General features: G+C 49.6%; 1 protein-coding gene across 1 annotated transcript in view; it reads left to right on the forward strand.

Annotated features, from left to right (window-relative positions):
- The first annotated feature begins 6 nt into the window (after positions 1–6).
- ZNF516 (zinc finger protein 516) overlaps positions 7–19,926 on the forward strand; it is a 123,948-nt gene continuing 104,028 nt past the window's right edge. Inside the window, 1 exon segment of the mRNA XM_049619438.1 lies at positions 7–112. The gene's annotated coding sequence lies outside the window, so the exon portion shown is untranslated.

Raw genomic sequence — 19,926 nt, forward strand, 5'->3', positions numbered from 1 at the left:
GGCGCGGTCGGTCTAGTGCAGCGCTCGGCTCCGCGCCTCGGGCGCTCGGCTTCACCTTCAGAGGCGCGGGGCGTGCGCGTCCTCCTCCCCGGGCCCGCCGCCTCCCGCCAAGGTAGGGGCCGGGGTGGGGGTGGGGGTGGGGGCGCCGCGGGGCCCGCGAGGGGCGGGGGCGCGGGGCCCCGGGCCCGGCCGCGCCGGGGACCCCGGTGTGCGCCGCGGGGGTGGGGGGCGGGGAAGGGGCTCCCGGGCGCGGGGAGGGCGGCTCGGCTGCCCTGTGGGTAGTTGCTCCGCTCCGCAATTCCAGGAGTGGGAAGATGCAACTTCGGGCGGCGAGGCGAGCGCTGGGAGGTGGTTTTTACCGCAGTGGAGGGGCGGGGTGGGGGCCGGGTGGGAGCGCGGAAGAGGCTCTGGCTTTGTACACTTCGTCAAAGGCGACGCGGGAGGAGGGGAGCTCGGATGCGCTCTCCATCCATTAGGAGACAAAGAGCAAATTGCCTTACTTTAAAGTAAAACGCTCTGGCTAATGAAGGTGGGTGATGGGGCTGCGGGGCCCGAGGAGCCGCTTCAATTATTAAGGGTTTGGCTGATGGGATCGATGCCTGTAGGCACCGAGGGCTGCTGCCTCGGGTACGTGTTTGCGTGTGTGTTTGCGTGTGTTTGCGTGTGTGTGTGTGTGTGTGTGTTCGGGGGGGGGGTTGCCTCCCCCTCCCCTGGCTGCATGCCCATTAGCTGGGAGCGTATAAGTGACCCTAACATTAAAGAAGTAAGGGCGCCTGGAAGGGAAGTTAGGGTGGGGGTGGGGGGCGATGGTTCTCTCAATGACCATGAGGGGTAGGGAGTGGGGTCGGGATGGCAGGGACTCCTCGGAGTCGCACCCGGCCTGGCGGGGGTCGGAGTGGGGGTGGGGGAAGTATTGATCGCGATATATACCCGGGTATATACGAGAAAAGAAGAATGCTGTGGGGCGTGTGTGTTGGGGGGGGGTGCGATGGTTGGAAAAGCGCCTCGTCTGCCATTTCCAGGGAGAACTAACACAGTGAATAGTTAGGATCAGTATTTAGAATAAACCGCCTCGTCAAGTTTTAAAGAAACTTTGTATGAATAAGTTTGTTAAAAGCCAGCCGAGTTGGGTATTTAAAACAGCGGTTTATGGAGGAGGCTGGTGTGCGGCGACGATCAGCGGTGGTAGGCAGGGAAGCCGGTGGAGCCCTGCAATTAGGGACCGGAGAGACCCAGCCTTTTAGCCGAGAATGTGGGTCTGTAAGTCAGCTCCATTTATTATCCGCGTTAATAAGCTCTCCGCAGCAGACCGGGATCAGACCGGGAGCTTCTGGGGTGTGTGTCTGCATTTTACTCAGGCTGCTGGCTTACTGATAAAGAATTACTTGGTCTCCGGGTGTGCAAAGATCAACTTGCTCAGCCCTCTTTTTAAATATATTCATTCTGTGCCTTATTTAATCCAGATGCACAAAAAGCCATTTGCTGCTTCATTGTTGGTTTACATTTTTTGAAAAGGCGACCGGTGTAACCTGTGGAATTTGAAATGCAAATAGAAGCCTGTGGGAGTTGAGGCAGAACAAATCAGCATTTATAAAGTGAAAAAGATTTAATGTCTTTGAAATCATTGCAGAGGAAAAAAACTGGAGGGGGGGTGATTTTTCAGGGAGTGAATTGTGACGTCAGGTCTTTTTGGAAAAGATGTTATTTTTAAGGTCTGAAACCCGGGTATGTAAAGTGCTTACAGGAAAAACAGATTACAAGATTAACATCTGTTAACATGATCGTTTATCTCCAGCCAAAAATAGGTCAGTTCTTTCTTAAGGAAACACGATTGCTGGCGCATGCTTAAATAATAAAATTAAAATAATGAGTGCATCAATGAGGGCCGGCATTTGTTATAATCTGATCTATGAAAAACATTTTTTAATTTCGAGATCAGTAGAGGTCAAAATCTCTTTTGGGCGTTGAGAACAACTCTTCACTCTGCGTCCACCCCCCGGATGACCCCCTCCTCCTTACTCCTCGCTCCCTCTCCGCCCCCATCCCGGACTGCTAATTTCCCTTTTCATCCATTGTGGAAGTACAAAATATATTTAAATGGATATTGTCTGACGCCCCCGTCGTTAAAGAAAGCAAACTCTCCGCGCAGATGGCTAACTTTCAGGGCTCTGCTGTTGTTTTACCATTAAATGAAACGGTAGGGAGGGAAGGAAAAAAAAAAAAAAAAAAAAAAAAAGGAAACAGCCTTGCAAAGTCTCCCTGCCCCCTGGGTGTGAGTGACGGCTCTGCCGGCCAATCCGGAGCGGGTTTCTCCATCCCGGAGGTAATTTGGGGTGTGAGTGTGTGTGTGTGTGCGCGCGCGCGCGCGCGCGCGCGTGCATGCGCCCATGTGTATGCACACTGTTAAGTGCGACCAGCCCCGCGCATCCGCAGGCTCCTGATGTGCACAGCTCTGTGCTGTAGACGTGGACACGCTTGCATCTGAGTCTGGACAGCTAGATGGGCGCGCAGCAGTCCAAAAGGAGACCCTGCCCCCTCTGCCCTCCTGCAAAGAATGGGCGGTAAGAGGCGCTTTCGGATTCAAGTCGAAACCTGCAAATGGGGAAGAGGAGTGATAGGATTATGCTTCTCAGCAACCGGGGACTCGAAATGTACGGTTCCTTCCGTCTCGTTCCCACGCGACGGGCGCGCCCTCGCGCGCCCGGGGTCCGGAGCCCACTCGCCTGGCGCAGAACGTACAGAAAAGTGGGATTATGGAAATTGGTGTGAATTGCGTAGAAAAGTGAAGGACGGCGTGTACCTTACAACTTCGTATTTTATTGTCTCCCTGGAAGTTCATACTTAGTCCATGGCAAATTCTAGAATGTGACCCACTCACGATCAGTGAAAAGTTCTGCTGCCCACCCGACTTGTGAGCGCGGAGCGCCTGCCGGGTCTCCACCGTACAATGGGCATATTCACGGGCGCAGTGCGTCACGGGCCGCCCCACGTTTCGAACCAGCTTAATCCGGCACCAACTTCCCCCGGAATACTGGTAGTGATGTGTGGAAGTGTACGGACCAGACCTGGTCCTGTAGCATCTCTCCATCCGTGTCGCAGATGCTGTGCCGCTTCATTCCGGGGTGGATGATGCCGCTGCATCGGACGGGTTAAGGACCCACGTGTGACCCCTCCTTCCCCGGAGACCCCTTCAGGGAGGCCCCCTGGGAGGGACTCCACGCCCCGCCCTCGTCCGAGTACGGGGTGCCCGGCTGCCGGGCCGCACCGAGGTTACCCCAGGGGTCCGTGGGCGACCCCAGGCCGCCTTCGTCGTACCCCTGCAAGAACCCAACTCAGTTACAAGGTAGCGCCCGGCCCCGCGCTTCCTGCTCCGGCCATTTTCGGCCCCCAAAACCTGAGTTCGATCCGATTCAGCGCCCCCCCCCCCCCCACCTCCTCCTGTGAACTCGCGGATTGAGAAGTGGGCAGCAGGGGGGACGTGTCTCCGGGTTAAATCGTTCCTATTTCTGTATCCCGGCGTGCGGCCTTGGGCCCGGGGCGCCGCTGGGGGAGGCGGGGCGGGGGCGGGGCGGGGGCGGGGGGATTTACCTGCCCGCCCCGGGGGCGGGGGCGGTGGCCGCTTGTTGCTGGGCTGCCAGGGGGCGGGCTGTGGGCGGGGCGGACAGGGCAGCGAGGTGGGGGAGGGCCCGGCCCGCGCCCCCGCCCCCCGGCGCCCGCCCCCCGCCCCCGTCATGTGGAGCGGACGTCACTCGCCTGCACTGTAACCCAAGAAGTGAAAGAGACGGGGACCCACGGCCCAACTTCGCACCGTAACAAAGGCGGGGGTCCGTGCGGGCCGGAGAGGGACGAGCTGGGGAGGGAGCGGGCTGGGGGTGAGGGGGCCAAGGAGGTGGGGCAGCCGGGCGGGGAGTGGGGGGAACCGGGACGGGGTGGGGGGGGGTCTCTGCTGGGCCAGAAGGTCGGGGTCTCCGCGGGTGGGGCGGGTAGTGAGGTCTGGCTGGGGTCGGGGGGGGGTCTCCGCGGGGCTGGGGTGGGGGGGGCCCTTGCAGGGGCCGAGGTCTGCGTGGGGCCGGGGCCGGGAGTGGGCGGGGGGGGGGGGGGGCTGGCGGGGTCCGGGGGGGCTCCGCGCGGGCGGGGGGCGGGGGTCTGCGCGGCGGCGCGGGCCGCGCTCCGGGCGCCGAAACGAGGCTGAGGCCGAGGCCAGGTAATTGGTTTCTATTTTAAACTTCACTTTGTTCAGGCGGAGGTGGGGCGGTGGGAAAGGCGTGGCCCCCGAGGACGATTACATAAGTATTCACACCTGATTCGGTCCAGGCCGGGGCTCCGCGCGCGGCTGCGGGTGGGCGGCGCGGGGGCACCGGCCGCCGTCCCCGCGAAGGGCTGCCGCGCGTGGGTGTGGCGCCCTGCCTGCGTGGCCTCTTCCCGGCCGGGCGGCGAGCAGCCCGGGTAGACGCGGGGGCCTGTTCCTGGAAGCCCAGATGTGCCCGAGGGCGTGGGGCCGGCCTGCCGGCGGGGTCCTCTGCGTAACAAAGGGCAGGGGCTTCGGGACCCTACTGCAAGTCACAAAAGGAACTTTGGACGGTGGTCTTAATTAAACATGCGAGGTGGGGGGGGAGGCATTTCCCTCGTGAACCTGCCATTAAGTCTGCAATCCTGGTTAAAGATGATTTAAAAACTGGTGGCCCTCCATCCTGTGGCTGTGTAATAAAATGCCGTTAAAGTACTGACCCCAGTGGAAGCGAGGCTGGATCTTCCCCCAGCAGGATCCTCTCCAGATTATTTTTTAAGCCGCCCTATTAATATGATTGGAGTATTTTGGTTGAGGAATGTAAGAGCTACTTTAAGGAACCAGGCATGCATGCTATTTGATAGGAAACTTTCTGCTGCCGCGTAAAAAAGCTCACTTTATCATTTGTTTGTGCCTCCTTCATTTTCTCTTACATTCTTTGATTGTGGCGTCAAAATAGCTGTGCTATTTATGTTTACACAGACCCGCTAGAATTAAATATACCACATGCCTCTGCTCTGCATGATTCCGAGCTTCCTTCTCCTGGTAAAATTGGGGAGCGAGTTTGAGCGAGCTGGCCTGGAGCCTGGGGCTGGCAGCGGGTTACCGGAGGAGGACATCTTTAGTTTCACTAGGCCCCCGCGCCTTCTTGGACAGGCCCTGCAAGAAGGGGCCCTGAGCAAGCCTGGAGGAGTTAGAATTAATTCTGATGGCATTAGAATTTTCATGTGCCGAGATGCAAGCATATCAGCCTAGTATTTTTCTTAGTTCTTTGGTAGGACTTTGTTTTCTTGAATTAGCTAATTTGAATATGCTGAAACACTCAGAGGCATTAACATTCTTAAAAAAAAAAAAAAAACAAAATCCCAAGGGATGTGTAATAAAACTAACCCAGAGCAGTGGCACTGCCCCTCTCAAATGAAACAAAGCAGCCCGTTGGTTAGGTACAGGGTTCGGCAGTGGAGAGAGAGAGAGAGAGAGAGAGAGAGAGAGAGAGAGAGAGGTGTTGCTTATTTTTATTTCTGAAAGCTTTTGTTAAGAATCATCTTCCGAACTGGCTTGGTGTGCTCCAAAACGCACCAGATCAAGAACATGTAACTATGGGTTGTGTAACTGATATTAGTCGCTGAGGAGTATACTTTACATCATTGGTGTTAATCCCACCGTTATTTGTAAACAACCTTTAAAGTTGACTGGCTAATGTAGAGATTGAAGTCTTCCTGGGACTTTGACGTCCTACGTGTCTAACTTTGTAAGATGATGTCTGTCCCAGAGGCCATCATGGAGGGAAGAGAATGAGAGAGGTTTGTTTTTGAAAGCTGGTCCATGCTAAAAAGCGTGTTGTTTCCATTACCATAAATTGAACTTTACCTTCCTTTACCTTCCTTGCTCCTGTGTGGGTAATGTCTGAGTGTTCATAGGTGGAGCGTTTGATGTGAAAGTTGTTGAGCCACAGTTATGTGAGAAAGCAAAGAGACTTCGTTAGAGACTGCTTCAGAACGCGGTATACTATAACAGATGATTTTCAGTCTTACCAAATAGGGAAAAGGGCTAATGTGACCTAGGAAGTTAAGTAGAATTTAGTCCTGGATTGTTCTTGAAACACCAGCGCTCAGTTTAATGGGTTGTTGTGGATTTTTATGCATTCATTTTCCAGGATACGTATGGGTCTTGTAATCTGCCAGAAGGAATCTTTTAAACAGGCTCTTTGTGGGAGTGGCTGTAAGTCTGACTGAAGGTTGTGTGTAGAGTTTCAAGTGCATTATACCTTAATGTGGTAGGGATAGGAAACTAGAGTACGAGCTGGTTACTTTCACCGGGAAGGAGCTTGTCCAAATGCGTGCACTTTCCTCTGACACCGTGCTTGTTTTAAATGCTTGAGACGTTACACTATTTTGGGTTTTGTTCCATTTTCAACCTTGGAGAACAGGGCAAGTGTTAACTATATAATTAAAAGTGGTATTTTGTCTGTAACTAGATCGCTACCTGAATAAAGCATCAGGATTAAAGGTATAAGAAACAAGAGTTTTTCGTCGGTGTCTGAAGACCATATTTAGCTGGAGACATCCGAACTTTCTCAAGGGCACAGATTAAAGCAGAAGTAAGAAATAATGGAGGGAAGCAAAAGAAAGTTACATTTATTTGATTACATATCTGCATTATAAATATTTGAACGTAGAAGTAACATTCCTTCTTCAAAAGCAGACATCTTACTTGCTGTAAATGTTTATACATTTTAGTGCTTGGATAGAGCCGTTCTGTTCTGTCATAATCAAGCAGTTTTTTCAGAAATGCATCTCTCGGCTGCCCTTCCCCCTCCCCCTCAAAAGTTCCAGGGGCTGTGGGAAAAGTGGAATTAGCTCGCATCGTACCGACTGTAGCCCAGAGAAAGCTGGGGGCCTGGCACCACACGTGCAGAGCTGAGGGTGTGCTGTCCGTCACTCACACTCCTGCCTTGTACTTGAACCCACTGCTGAACTAGCACCCAGTACTTAGACCTTCTGTGGATTGCTTACCACTTGGCACCTTTGACCCTTGTTTCCAGAATTAGTAATGTCTACACGTGACGAGTAACTGGGTTACTGTCTTGGGCTCCCAGACTGTTACTCTGTTGATAGGAAACTACACGTCTTTGGGTTTGCATTTTTCAGGTGACTTGGAGAGTCAGGAGGTGGGCGGCTCTGAGGTCTGATGAGGTGCTGGTTGGACTACGTCTCCCAGTATGTTATGGAGATGGGTAGCAGGATGGAGCTTCTGGAAGGCAGGTGTAAATGTAGACTGCAGATAGGTATCTATGGGCTGCCACTCAGTTTGCCCAGGAATTAGGGTAGCCGCAATTATCCGACTCTTGATGTGTGTTTGGCTTGGTGCTAACTGGAGGCATGAGCTAACTAACTGGTGTGACCGTGACCCTCTTCTCCCTCCTGTCCTGTCCTCCCTCCGGGGCTGTCCGGCCGTTGGCCAACGGCCAACGGTGTGTTGGCAGCAGCCTGTTAAGGGTCTGAATGTGTCTCCGGGAGAGTGACAGCAGTTTTCAGATTCAAGCCTTCGCCTTGGTTCTCACCAGTACCAGAAACATGTGAGTTTGGGGTGGGAGAGGTAGGACATTTCTCGTTGATGGAGGGGCGACCTCTGCCCCCGAGTGGGTTGAGAACTCCCCAACCTTTCTTACCAGAGTAGAGAGCCTGAGTCATGGGGGGAGGGGCATCCTTTCTATCCTTGGACTCTGGCCGTGACTGTCTTACAGTTTTCAGGAATATTGGTGAATTTCAGGAAATTGGTGAAACCCATTTTAAGGAAGGAAGCACATCAAATGTTTATTTGTGAGGAATTTATTAATAAAATTAACCTTACGGGAAGAATAAAGAAAAATTTCCACTATGAATTTAAAATGTCTCCTCCAGGTCTTTAAAATGCATGTTTATTTTAAAATTAATTTTCTTCGAAAGAGGACTGTTTTAGGGGTTATGACTTTAATAGCCATGGGCGTTGCTTGTGTTTGAAATTTATACTGCCCACTAAGGTATGTTAAGGATATCTTAGATGGACTGGTAAAAATTAGCAGTTGCAACTAATGCCCTTGCATCTTGCTACACGGGATTGGAACAGCTGAAGCTTTTCTTTCCAAAGCTAGAGCTGGCTGTCATATTTATGTCCAGAATGAGATGTTTTCCAGCAGCGTCCATTCGAATTGTAAAGAAGTGTAATTTTGTGGCTCTCAGCCTTCCTTAAAAGTAGTTTTCCAAAAAGATCTGGCATTTATTCTTCATTTCCAGCGGTAGTGAAAATTACAAAGCAGGAGTAATTAGAAATGCGACTATTTTGAGAATGTCACCATGTAAATATATATAAAGTAATGAACAAACCACCACACAGGAGACTAGAAAAAATAAATCATTTAGAAACGACATTGGGTTTAGATACATGTCACTGTTTATTTCAAATAGGAGTTCATTCTGGTAGATTTTCTTTCTGTGTCTGTGTGTGTGTGTGTGTGTGTGTGTGTGTGTGTGTGTGTGTATTTGGTCAGGAATTTAATCAAGTTGTTTTGTTCTCGAAATTTCAGGGATAGGGATTCTATGTGGTTGTGAAGTTCGGACAGTTTCTGAGTGGAGTGCTGAACGCAGGTTGAGGTATTAATGTATTTTGTTTTCAAGACAAAATTCATCTGGTGTGTTATTCCTTGAAAAGCAGGTAGTCTGGTCTCTTGCAGATCTGGCGCCCCGGGGAATTGCTGATGTCAGCTCGGCCTTTGGATACAGCTGTCCTGTTATTTTCTTGCTCATTTAAGGGATGGTGAGTGGAAGCTAACATGTGGTGTTAGCTTTCAGGACATAGTTAAAGAGAGACTCTTAAAAATTGGGGTTCTGTGTTAAAACTCTATAGTTTTTTTTTTCCCCAAATGGCTAAGAATTAAAATAGAATTTTCAACATTATTTAGAAACACTTGGAAAACCCTGTCTTTATCTCTCCCCGTGGTAAAGTAAAGGATATTTGTTTAGGAATTTTTCCCTTTGTTTTCCAGAAAAGGGCAACATGTGTCGGTCTTTGCCATATGGCACTATTTAACCTGTATTGCCTGAGCTGACTTGGCACTGTGTTAGGCATTGATTTATTTCGGCATTCGAGAATGTTCTTTGAAATTTAGTACAGGGAAGGATGCATCGAAAACGGTGTGGACTGGCAGCTCGTGGCTTTATTAGCTTCTTGTTCGACTGATGTTTAAGGGGAGGAAAGCAAGTGTCACTTGTTTCTTTCCTGCAATAATTTTTGTAGGAAATAGTTTGATATTAAATGTTGGCTGTGTTAATTCAGGGAAATACAGAGCCCCTTGGGAGTAGTTAAAACTTGTATCGGTTGCAGATAGGCTGAGGGTTGATGTGGTGAGAGGGACGCTCGCTCTTTCGTTCCTGATTATTCCAGTGATTTAAGCGAGACCTAAAGAAATACGTGTTTCTTTTTTTCCCCTTAGAGACTTGGCTATTTTTTTTTTTTCCTAATGGATGGTGGCATCAGTGAACAGATGGACGATCCTGTTTTCATAGTTTAAACTTTTGTGGCGCTGCTCTGGAATTTTCTGGAGGCAGCCTGGTGATGCTTTCGCTTCGTGATTTGTTTTGTTTCCACACACTGCTTCTGGCTTTTTGGGTAGTCTTAGGTTTTTCACGCACCAGAGCGGGTTGTGATGCGACATCTCTGGAGTCGGGCGCACCCCCGAAGCTCAAGCCTCCATGTTGAACACCTTGTACGGCTCTGGCGTGGCCACCAGACCTGTGTCTCCAGGTGCCTCTCTCGTTGACTCTGGCTTATTAGCCTTAATCATACCCTTCTTCCTGTTTTCAGGGAAGAAGTAAACACATTTACCCTCCTTCGTGTGTGTGCCGTCAGAGCGGGGCGTTTGCGGACAGAAAGGTGGGCTTGGGTGTCGCCTCCTGGCATTTCCGCGACGTGAACGAGCGCCGCAGTCAGTGCTGCATAATTTATATTGACGTTATCAGTGACACGGAGAGAACATTTTTATGCAAGTTTGAGAAAATATCATCATTCACACTGATAATCATGTTCCCACCAGATTTAGATTCATCACGCCAGAGCTTTTCATGTCTTTAGCGTGACCATTAGCATAATGACGATAATTTGTCCCTTTGAGTAACGCTGGGCGTAATTTACATTCGTGTTACTGTGACGAGTGCAGCACGGCCCAGGTGTTCAAGTGGCCTCCCGATTTCAAAAATGGCTTTTTACTTTTTAAAAGTGAGAGGCGGGGGGTGGGGGGGTGGGGGGGAAGGTCTTGTTCCTAAAGCCAACTTAAAAAACATGACCGGTACTAAATAAGTGAATTCCTGGCGTAAAAGTACTTGCCATAGCAACGTAAACTTGGGGACAATTCTGTAGAGTCATGGGATTAGTGGTTTAGTGGTAGGATTAAAATTGGCCTCAGTAAATTACCCTGGTGACAGAAAAGCAGAATCTGTTAATGGTTTTACAGGAAGATTGGCCCCTCAGTTGTGCTGCAGATTGATGAGAGATTACGGGCTGCTTAGATTCTGAACTTTGGAAAGGAAGGTTAATTTTTCTAATAGCTATGCATTTGTAAGCATCGGCAGGAATCGGTTAAAGAAGGGAGTTGGTGCTGTTAGAATCTGGGATTTTACGTGCCCGTGGGAGCGGATTTACAGGCCGCGTTTGTTGTTTGGCTACAAACCGGCAGCCGTTGACGTAGGCTTTCCAACTGTCCATGGAGATGCTAGACCAGACTGGAAAGTGCGTTAGGTCTGCCGGGCCCCAGAGGCACCTTTCAGACGCTCTCAGGATGGCAGTTTACTAACCTGCCCCTTCGTGGCTGGGGCACGGCGAAATGTGGCTCCTTACTGCAGAGTGTGGGCCATCGATTCTGTAGAATGACCATGCAGGAAAATGGGCACTTTCCTAACTCTTTACCTTTCTTCGTAAGTTCACGTAATTTCTGGGTGGACTTGTTGTAGAAGGCTCGTAGCGAGAGTTGCAGATGTATTAACAGCCCCCGAGAAACCTAGACGTGGCTTTGGGTGAACCTCGACATTTTCCAGGAACTGAAAGGCAGAAGGACTTAGTGATGCGGCCAAGGCCACAGCGATAGAGCAGAGCTCCAGGGGGTTCCTGGGTTCCCGGGTTCCCGGTTCCCAATACCTGCTAGATGCACACGGCAAGGGGAGGCGAGAGCCCCCTTCCCAGACGAGCTTGGCGAGAGCCCATCTGGCAGTGCTGCGTGTTGAGGACTGCACTTGCTGTGGTATGCTGCCCCGTTTCCCTGTCACCTTCTGATGCCCAGCTCTAGCTCCAGAGAGAAGAAAAAAATGTTGACCCCACGTTTGCATCTCTCCATGGGAATATCGTGTTCGTGTGGGAACCGGACGGGTCGTCCCACGCCAAGGTCCCTGTAGCATCGCAGGGCTCAGGCAAGGAGGGAAGCCCAGATCGCCAAAGGCCCAGCAGCTGTTTGCACAGATTTCCAGCTCAGCACGGCGCCGGGATGTCGATTTTCTTGGGAAACCCGGCGGTGGCACCGATACTAACATCCCGTTTTACAAGACAGTAACCACAGAGAGCAAACGACCAGCATGGGTAGAAAGACCTGAAAGAAAAAGAAAAAAAAAAAAAAAGCCACCAAACTGTCAGGGGAAGGGATCAGAGAAGACAGGTGATGGTTGTGATAGACCGCCAGGTTCTCGTGGGCTGTCCTGTCCTAATCTCCCGCAGACGGTGGAGTGCAAGAGTGTCGGCGGCCAGTGGGCATCTGCGTGGTGGGTGCTCTGAGGGATGGGGCAGAGGACCGCAGATGTCCAGAAGGGGAGCCGTCAGCTGGAACAGGGTAGGGAGCCGTGGGCACCTTTCTTTCAGCGTATCCTTGCCGCGTGTGGACAACACGGTGACCACGGGCGAGGAAGTTGGGCGCAGGGGCAGGCCCAATCCGGCGAGTCTCCGATGGCGGTTCAGACGTGAGGCCACACACAGCAGCCCACTGCGCTGGCTGGTTGGTGGCTGGCCCGCTCCCGATGCGTGCGTGGGCTCTGCCTTGGTAAAATTGGGAGCTGGGCCGGGACCCAGGGAATTTTGCTTCTTGGTGCACGAGCTGTGTAGAAAGCCTGCCTACCTCCTTTGCATTCTCCAGGTGAGAAACAGGGCTGACCTTGTTTTTGCTTAAGAATCGGTAAGTTAAGACCCACATTTAGAATTGGTTTTCCTTTTCTGAAGAAGAGAGGACTGAATACTTGTTCGTTACTTACCAAAAAGTATATCCTAGGTAGTTTTCTGCTTTTCTAGAAATTAAAAAAAAAATTTTTTTTGTATTACCACCAGCGTAAACTTAGAATTGCATAGATTTTTTTCATCGGTGTTACAGTTTATGGACATCATCCTGTACGCCCTTGGGTGAGAATTTTTGCAGGCTTGTTTGAGTATCTGGTAATTGAAATCTTGTTATTTGTATGTGGGTAGTGAGAGTTTCCTGGTTTATACCCATCGTCTTCCATAAAAAGATGAGACGCACCTGACATCACACATTAACTATATAGTGACACACTGGGGCGCCTGGGTGGCTCAGGTGATTGAGCGTCTGACTCTTGATTTCAGCTCAAATCACTGTCCTGAGATCGAGCCCTGCATCGGGCTCTATGCCCAGTGTGGAGCCTGCTTGAGATTCTCTCTGTCTCTGCCCCTCTCCGCTTCTCTCTCTCTCAAGAACAAAACAAATATAACAAATATATATATATATATACACACACACACACACACACACACACACATCTATACGTATACACACACATGTGTATATACACGTATACATACACACACGTATATATACACACACATATATGTATATATACACAACATGTATATATACGTACACACACACATATATACATGTGTATATATATATATATACATACACACACACATATATATATATTACATATATATATATATATATAGGGAAACATTAATGAAAATCAAGAACAAGGAAATGATAGACCTCTACGAGGAGAAAATAAGATCACATATCCAGATCACAATGGTCCTTCTTCCAGTGGGTATACTAGAACCAAAATATGGAATCGGAGCTTTCTGGTGACTAAAACGAGGAGTGAAGCCTGCCGCTTCTGTGTTGAATGGAAGGCCAGGACAAGACTCACCAGTTCTTGGGTGAAAGGAAAGCCTTTTTTAGCGCTAACACTAGAGGAAACTTTTTTTTTTTTTAATTTTTTCAATATATGAAATGTATTGTCAAATTGGTTTCCATACAACACCCAGCACTCATCCCGACAGGTGCCCTCCTCAATACCTATCACCCACCCTCCCCTCCCTCCCACCCCCCATCAACCCTCAGTTTGTTCTCAGTTTTTAAGAGTCTCTTATGCTTTGGCTGTCTCCCCCTCTAACCTCTTTTTTTTTTTCCTTCCCCTCCCCCATGGGTTTCTGTTAAGTTTCTCAGGATCCACATAAGAGTGAAAACATATGGCATCTGTCTTTCTCTGTATGGCTTGTTTCACTTAGCATCACACTCTCCAGTTCCGTCCACGTTGCTACAAAGGGCCATATTTCGTTCTTTCTAGCCACGTAGTACTCCATTGTGTATATAAACCACAATTTCTTTATCCATTCATCAGTTGATGGACATTTGGGCTCTTTCCATAATTTGGCTATTGTTGAGAGTGCTGCTATAAACATTGGGGTACAAGTGCCCCTATGCATCAGTACTCCTGTATCCCTTGGGTCAATTCCTAGCAGTGCTATTGCTGGGTCATAGGGTAGGTCTATTTTTAATTTTCTGAGGAACCTCCACACTGTTTTCCAGAGTGGCTGCATCACTAGATGAAACTTTTGACGTCGAGTCTGCTGTCTGCGTTTTTTTCATATAGAGCACGTGTTCAGTGACACTCTATGGCCAATGCGTAGTGACCTCGGAAAGGTTGTTGTTGAAGCGACTGTGGTACGGAGGACCAGCTGCGTAGTAACAAAGTGTGAAACACCGAGAATGGGTTTTTGGATCCTCGTGAAAATAGGACCCGCGTTCCTGAGCATTACGGATTCCTATTATATTAGAAGTTTAATTTTTATTACTAATGTTTTATTATAGACTTGAATCAAATTCGGTGAATGCCTGAATAAGCAGCCCCCCAAATAAATAGCTCCTAGGTGCTCTGTGAAGGCTCATTCGATCATACACCCACGGGGAGCAAGGCACTGACCCACATTCTTTATGGGTACTGTATTCATAACACTTAGGAGCTAGGGGGTCCTTTTAGCCCCCCGTTCTCCCAGGAGCGTGTTGAGACCCACACGGTTAGGTAACTTTGTCAAAGCCCTGTGGCTGTACTGTCTCAGGAGACCATCTTTTGGGCCGTCACCTTGAATATGACCTTCCTCATGCTTGTGAAGCTTGTGGAATTTATCTGAATCTTGGTCTGAGCCTTCTGGAATTGTATCACTTTAGAGATCGCATCATGGGGGCCAGTCCCCCCGCCTTTGGTTCCCTCACCTCCCAGACGGCTGGGGTTACCCAGAGACTACCGCAGAGGAGCTGGGAGCCAATGCCAAGGGTGCCATGAATGGGGACCAGCTGCCCAAACCTTTAGGGACTCAGAACAGGGCAGAATCAGTACGTGGTCGTGTCTGCTCTGTTTTGAGTAATCCGTCAAGGAGAAATTTGGAGGGTGGTCTGAGGGTTTGGAGCAGGGAAGCTCCTGCATCAGTGTCTGGCGGTTCCAGCCCCGCCCTTCCGAGCTTCAGAGACTGGGGGGTCTGTACTCACAAGAGTCCCGGGGCGGGGGCCGGCAGACTTTTTCTGTAAAGGGCCAGATATTAAATATTTTGGGCTTTGTGGGCCAGCCCTCCTCTGTCACAGCTGCTGTGCCTTGTAGAGCAGAAACAGCCGTAGACAGTAAGTCAGCAAATACAGAAGCTTTATTTATGGACACTGAAACTTGAAATTCGTATGATCTTATGTGTCACAAAATGTTCTTCTTCTGTTTTTTTCCCCCAACCGCTGAAGAGTGTAAAACACATGCTAAGCTCAGAAGCCATACAAAACCAGGTGGGGGGGGCCCCCGACTTGGCCCATGGGCCGCGGTTGGCTGACCCGGCTAGGGTAGTGCTGCCTGATAGATATAATGCCTCTGTGATTTTAGGTTTGCTAGTAACCCCACGAAAAGGGTTAAAGAAATGGTTAAAATGATGCTCATTGTGTCTTATTTAACCCAGTCTGTACGAAGTGTTACTTGAACGTGTAAACGACACACAAATTACTACTGAGATATCTTTTGTTCTTTGTTTTTACGCTAAGTCTTTGAAACCTGGCATGTATTGACCACTCCCAGCTCCCCCCGTCTGGCTACCGTACAGGATGGTGTAGAGGTCGGGGGTTGAGATGAAACGCCCCACCCTAAACCAAGGCTGGCCTCGGAGGTGAGTCAGAAATCTTCACTCCGAAAGTTCAGCCGGTTTTTGACAAGGACACGAAGGGAGGACGCTTTGGAAATCTCTCGCTTGAACCCTAGCAGTTTAATTAAAGGCAGAAAGGTTCTTTGTCTGGGGGGGGCGCGGGGGGGGCGCTGGGTGCTGAGGGGTTCGTCCCTGGGGAGGCAGCACGGTTGGCCAGGAGGCTGGGGCCTGACCCCGCAGAGGGTCCCTCTGTCAGTCCCTGGTACTTGACCACGCACGCTCTTGGAACAGAGGCCTCCTGGGGGTGTTCCCTGCCTCAGACCCCCACTCGAATACAGCGTCTCCTAACTCGAATCTGTTAGTTCTGGCGTCACAGTGGCCTAGAAAGGAGCTTCGGTGTGGTGCGACGTAGCTGCGACTCCAGCATCCAGGATGTGTGGCCGGTTTTGGAGCCTGTGTATGCCTTTACTCCTTCATCTGTGTAATGGGATGAGGGCCAGCTCAGGGGGCTGTGCAGCGCACGGCACCTTTGACACAAAGGGAGCTGGAACCCTTTGCAGCTAAGCAGCTGCAAAGCAGACTAGCAGGTAAAGAGGCTACTCACCCTGAGACTTTCAGAAGGCACGGAACATCGTGATGGTTTGAGTTCATTTTCTGTCTCGTCTCGTGGTAGTTTGACATCCAGCCTATAAGCTGTACCAACTATTTGGTTATTCCTGCTTTTTGTGTGTTAAAAAAAAAATCATCTTTTTTTTAATTTTAGAGAAGAGACGAGAATTGTCTTAATTAAGTAGATGTTATTCGTAGCGCGCAGTAAGATTTAAGCCCGTTTCATCACAGTTTGCCACGTTTTACTTCTGTTAACCTCACAATCTAAAAATCGAATTTACAAAATGTGGAATCTGTTCACGGCTTGGGCTGAAGAGGTGTCTGGCGTGAAAACCCCAGGCGGGCCTAATTCATTATTTTGTAACTCATTGCTTGTGAGGGTAGAACATCACCAAAATGTGGTTTCTGTGGAGGGACAGAGTATTTTCCTCACTTGATGGTTCTGCAGACCCTCCTCTGCGTCGTTCCGGGAGGAGCCCGGCCGGCCTCCCTTCTCCCAGGGCCGCGACCCAGTCGGCGCAGCTCCGTCAGCTTGCGAAAGTGCTTACGTCGTGGCTTTCACCTCAGAGCGCCTCGCGGAAAGGCAACTCTCTTTTTCTTTGGAATGGATCTGGAACAAATGTATTTGATTTAAGTGAATAGGTCATTTAAATATACTAATATTAAAAAAATTTTTTTTTTAACATTTATTCATTTTTGAGGCAGAGAGAGCGCAGGGGAGGGGCAGAGAGAGAGGGAGACACAGGACCTGAGGCAGGCTCCTTGGACTCGGGGCCCGAACCCACGAACCGTGAGATCATGACCGGAGCCGTAGTCGGCCGGTTAACCAGCTGAACCACCCAGGTGCCCCAATATGCTAACATTAATAATAAAAATGAGTATTTTTCCCTAAAAGGGGTAACAAGAATGGTTCGGAAAAGCTGTTTCTCGGATGGAGGAACAGAGTCCTTGACTCAGAGCAAACCAGTCTCCTTTAAGAGGATGCTTCTGTTTAAGGAGATGCGGGCAAGAAGCTGTATGATGGGTTTTCGGTCCATCATTCCAACAGAATTTTTTACGATTCGTATATCATTCCCGCGCTGGTAGGAACTCTTGTGAGTGCACGGAGGAACATAAAAGGGTCCAGGCCTCAGGGACTTTACAACAGGCCATTCCGTGAGGGTTTGCCGAGTGCTCCTGGGGGTGGCGGGGTGCGGGGCGTGGGAAGGCAGGGGGCTTGCAAGTCGGAAGCCACAGGAGGATCGCGTTGTGTTGGTATATTTATTATGTGTCGCAGGTCGGCACACAGTCGTGCCTTGTTTGGAGGAGACCGAGCTGAGCTGGCGTTTATCCCCAGGTATCCTAACGTGGCTGTGCGGTCTGCTTGTTCAGCTTCGTCACATTGTCAAGGTGAGGCCTGGTGGAATCGCTCCGTCATCCTGGGGCTGGTCCTGCTCTTTGTGGCTTACCTCTTATTCCCGCCTGTAAATCCAGACCCTCGGGACAGCACGTTTATTATTTTGACTGAGGGTCGAGTTCCATTTCTTGTTCCGTCCATTACTGCGATGCTTTTGCGAGTTCAGTGTTGTGGAAACACACCCGGATTTCGTTGACTGCCTTGCGTGTGCATAGCGGTATCAGTGTTAAGAAAACTTAATACTTAAAAAAAAAAAAATAAGATTGACTCAGCATTCAGGTGGGAATAGCCAAGTCCCAAGTCTGCGTTGTTCAGCTGGGATAACGAGCGCCATTTGTCTTTTTCTCTGTTGCAGTGGCTCAGCAGAAGAGGGCCTTGGGCGTGTGCAAATTTAGGCAAAAGGGTCTGTCTGCCTAAAGGAGCAATGTGAGCCTTCGGCGTTAGGATCGCCATTTGCCGGTGTGTGGACCTAAAATTCTTTTAAAAGGTTTTCAGATCCGCCTGCGACTCAGTCAGTTGGGTTTTATAAGCGGGGCCTTATCTTAAAAAGGGTTAAAGCCTCCATAGCTGGTCAACCCCTCTTGGCCGTGCGTCTGGCTCAAGGGCTTGGGCAGTTTCTACGCAGACATGTGAAATTTCTGGGTGTTCACTTGCCTTAGGATCGGCTGGTCCGATGGCACTTGAGTCTCGCGGTAGTGTTCTGATTAAAACACCCCTTTCTCAGATGAACCGTGACTGGTTTGCGGGGGGGTTAGTGGACATGAGGCAGAGAACTGTAGGCTTCCGTGGGATCGCTGAGGGCACGGCTTCTTTTCTATTTGGAAGTGGCTTTGTTTAATTGAGTTGAAGAAGCCTGAGATTGGAGCTAAGGGTACGGGGTCCATCCTCACAGTGGTCGGGAGCTGTAGGGGCTGAGAGCAGGCGCGGTGCCTTTCCAGTAACCCTGCGGTGTCGATTCCGGTTCTGTTGGAGAAATCCCTTTGCTGGCGGTTCCCTGATCTGAATGTCATTATTCCGTGGAATTAATGTGAAGCTACACATTTTAATTATTGAACCAGAATTCCATAGCGGCGACTGGAACCGCATGTCTTACGCTGTTTCTCTTGCCTTAGGGGATAAAGAGAAGCGCTTTGTTTTTTAAGATATGTACAGACACTTTCAAAAATAAGTTACATGGAAGTCCACCAAGAGGGGGGCGGGGGTGGGCGGTGTAGAACTCCCAGTGGCTTCTCAACAACGTAGTTGAGCAGTTTAGTTGGAGCCAAACACTGGGGGTAGTTTTCTCCTTGCCCAAATTAAACGATTTCTTTGAAGATAATTACACAAAATGCAGAGTTTGGAGACGACGGAGTTTTCATCATTTTTTTTTTTTTTTTTTTGCCTTCAGGATATTTACAACTTAAAGAGGAAATTGCGTTTTGAGAAAGAAAGAGTATCTTAGACATTTCACAGCACGGATGTCATTTAATTGTACGCCAGCTACTATTTATCGAGCGGCCTCTATGTGCCCATCACTGCCTTCGGCGTTGAAATACATTAGCTTAATAAATGTATTAGGAGTTTTAATGCATAAACTTTAATTTAAAACATGAAAGTAGGACCGTGTTAGGAGTTTCTCTGCAAGTGATTTTTTTAGTAGAACCTCACAACTTCTTTTCAAGGCCCGTGTAGAGTGCAGATCTTTGCACACGTGGTACTGATTTCCAAGTGCCCAGTGCCCGGTGTGGCCCAGTTCAGGCCATCAGACTGGGCTGTGAGCAGCCGGTAGGGACAGCCGGCACCCGCCAGTTGGAAGTCCGCCTGGGCGAGCTGCCTCTCCGTATCCTGGACCATATCTCCCTGGTTGATGGACATTTGCGATACTACCATCTTCCCTAGGGCGCAGCAAACCTCTCTGACACACAGTTCCTTGTACTTGTGGGAACATCTCTCTCAGGTAAGTTCCCTGGGGTGGAGTTTTGGCCAAGAAGGGGCATTTCGTTTTTCATTTTGTTTTTTTTTAAAGTAAGCTCTCTACCCAACATGGGGCTTGAACTCACCGCCCTGAGATCAAGAGTCGCACGCTCTACCCACGGAGCCAGCCAGGCGCCCCAAGAAGGAGCGTTTCAATTGATAGATATTGCCGGATTTCTCAACAAAGATCTGAAAATGCCATTTTACGCCCGTTAGCAGCGGTCAGTGGGAGTGATGGCTCTCTCTTGGTCAGGTCTGATGTCATCAGGCTTTGAAGTCTTGGCCAACCTGATAGGGTAAATATCTCATTGTGTTAAAAAAAAAAAATTAAGTTTGTCAAGCATTTCTTTAATGTTTACTGATCATTTTACTTCTCTTGCGAATCACCTGCTCATTTCCTGGGTCAGTTTTCCTGCCCAGTTATTCACACTTTGTTGCTTTATTAGGACAGTAGCCTTGTGCTTTGTGCAAAGTATCTTTTTGTTTATCTCTTTTATGTCTTACGCTCCATGTGAACTCCTTTTGCTCCAGAAGCATTGAA

The sequence above is a fragment of the Panthera uncia genome, assembly GCF_023721935.1.
Source record: "Panthera uncia isolate 11264 chromosome D3 unlocalized genomic scaffold, Puncia_PCG_1.0 HiC_scaffold_8, whole genome shotgun sequence".
NCBI lineage: Eukaryota > Metazoa > Chordata > Mammalia > Carnivora > Felidae > Panthera > Panthera uncia.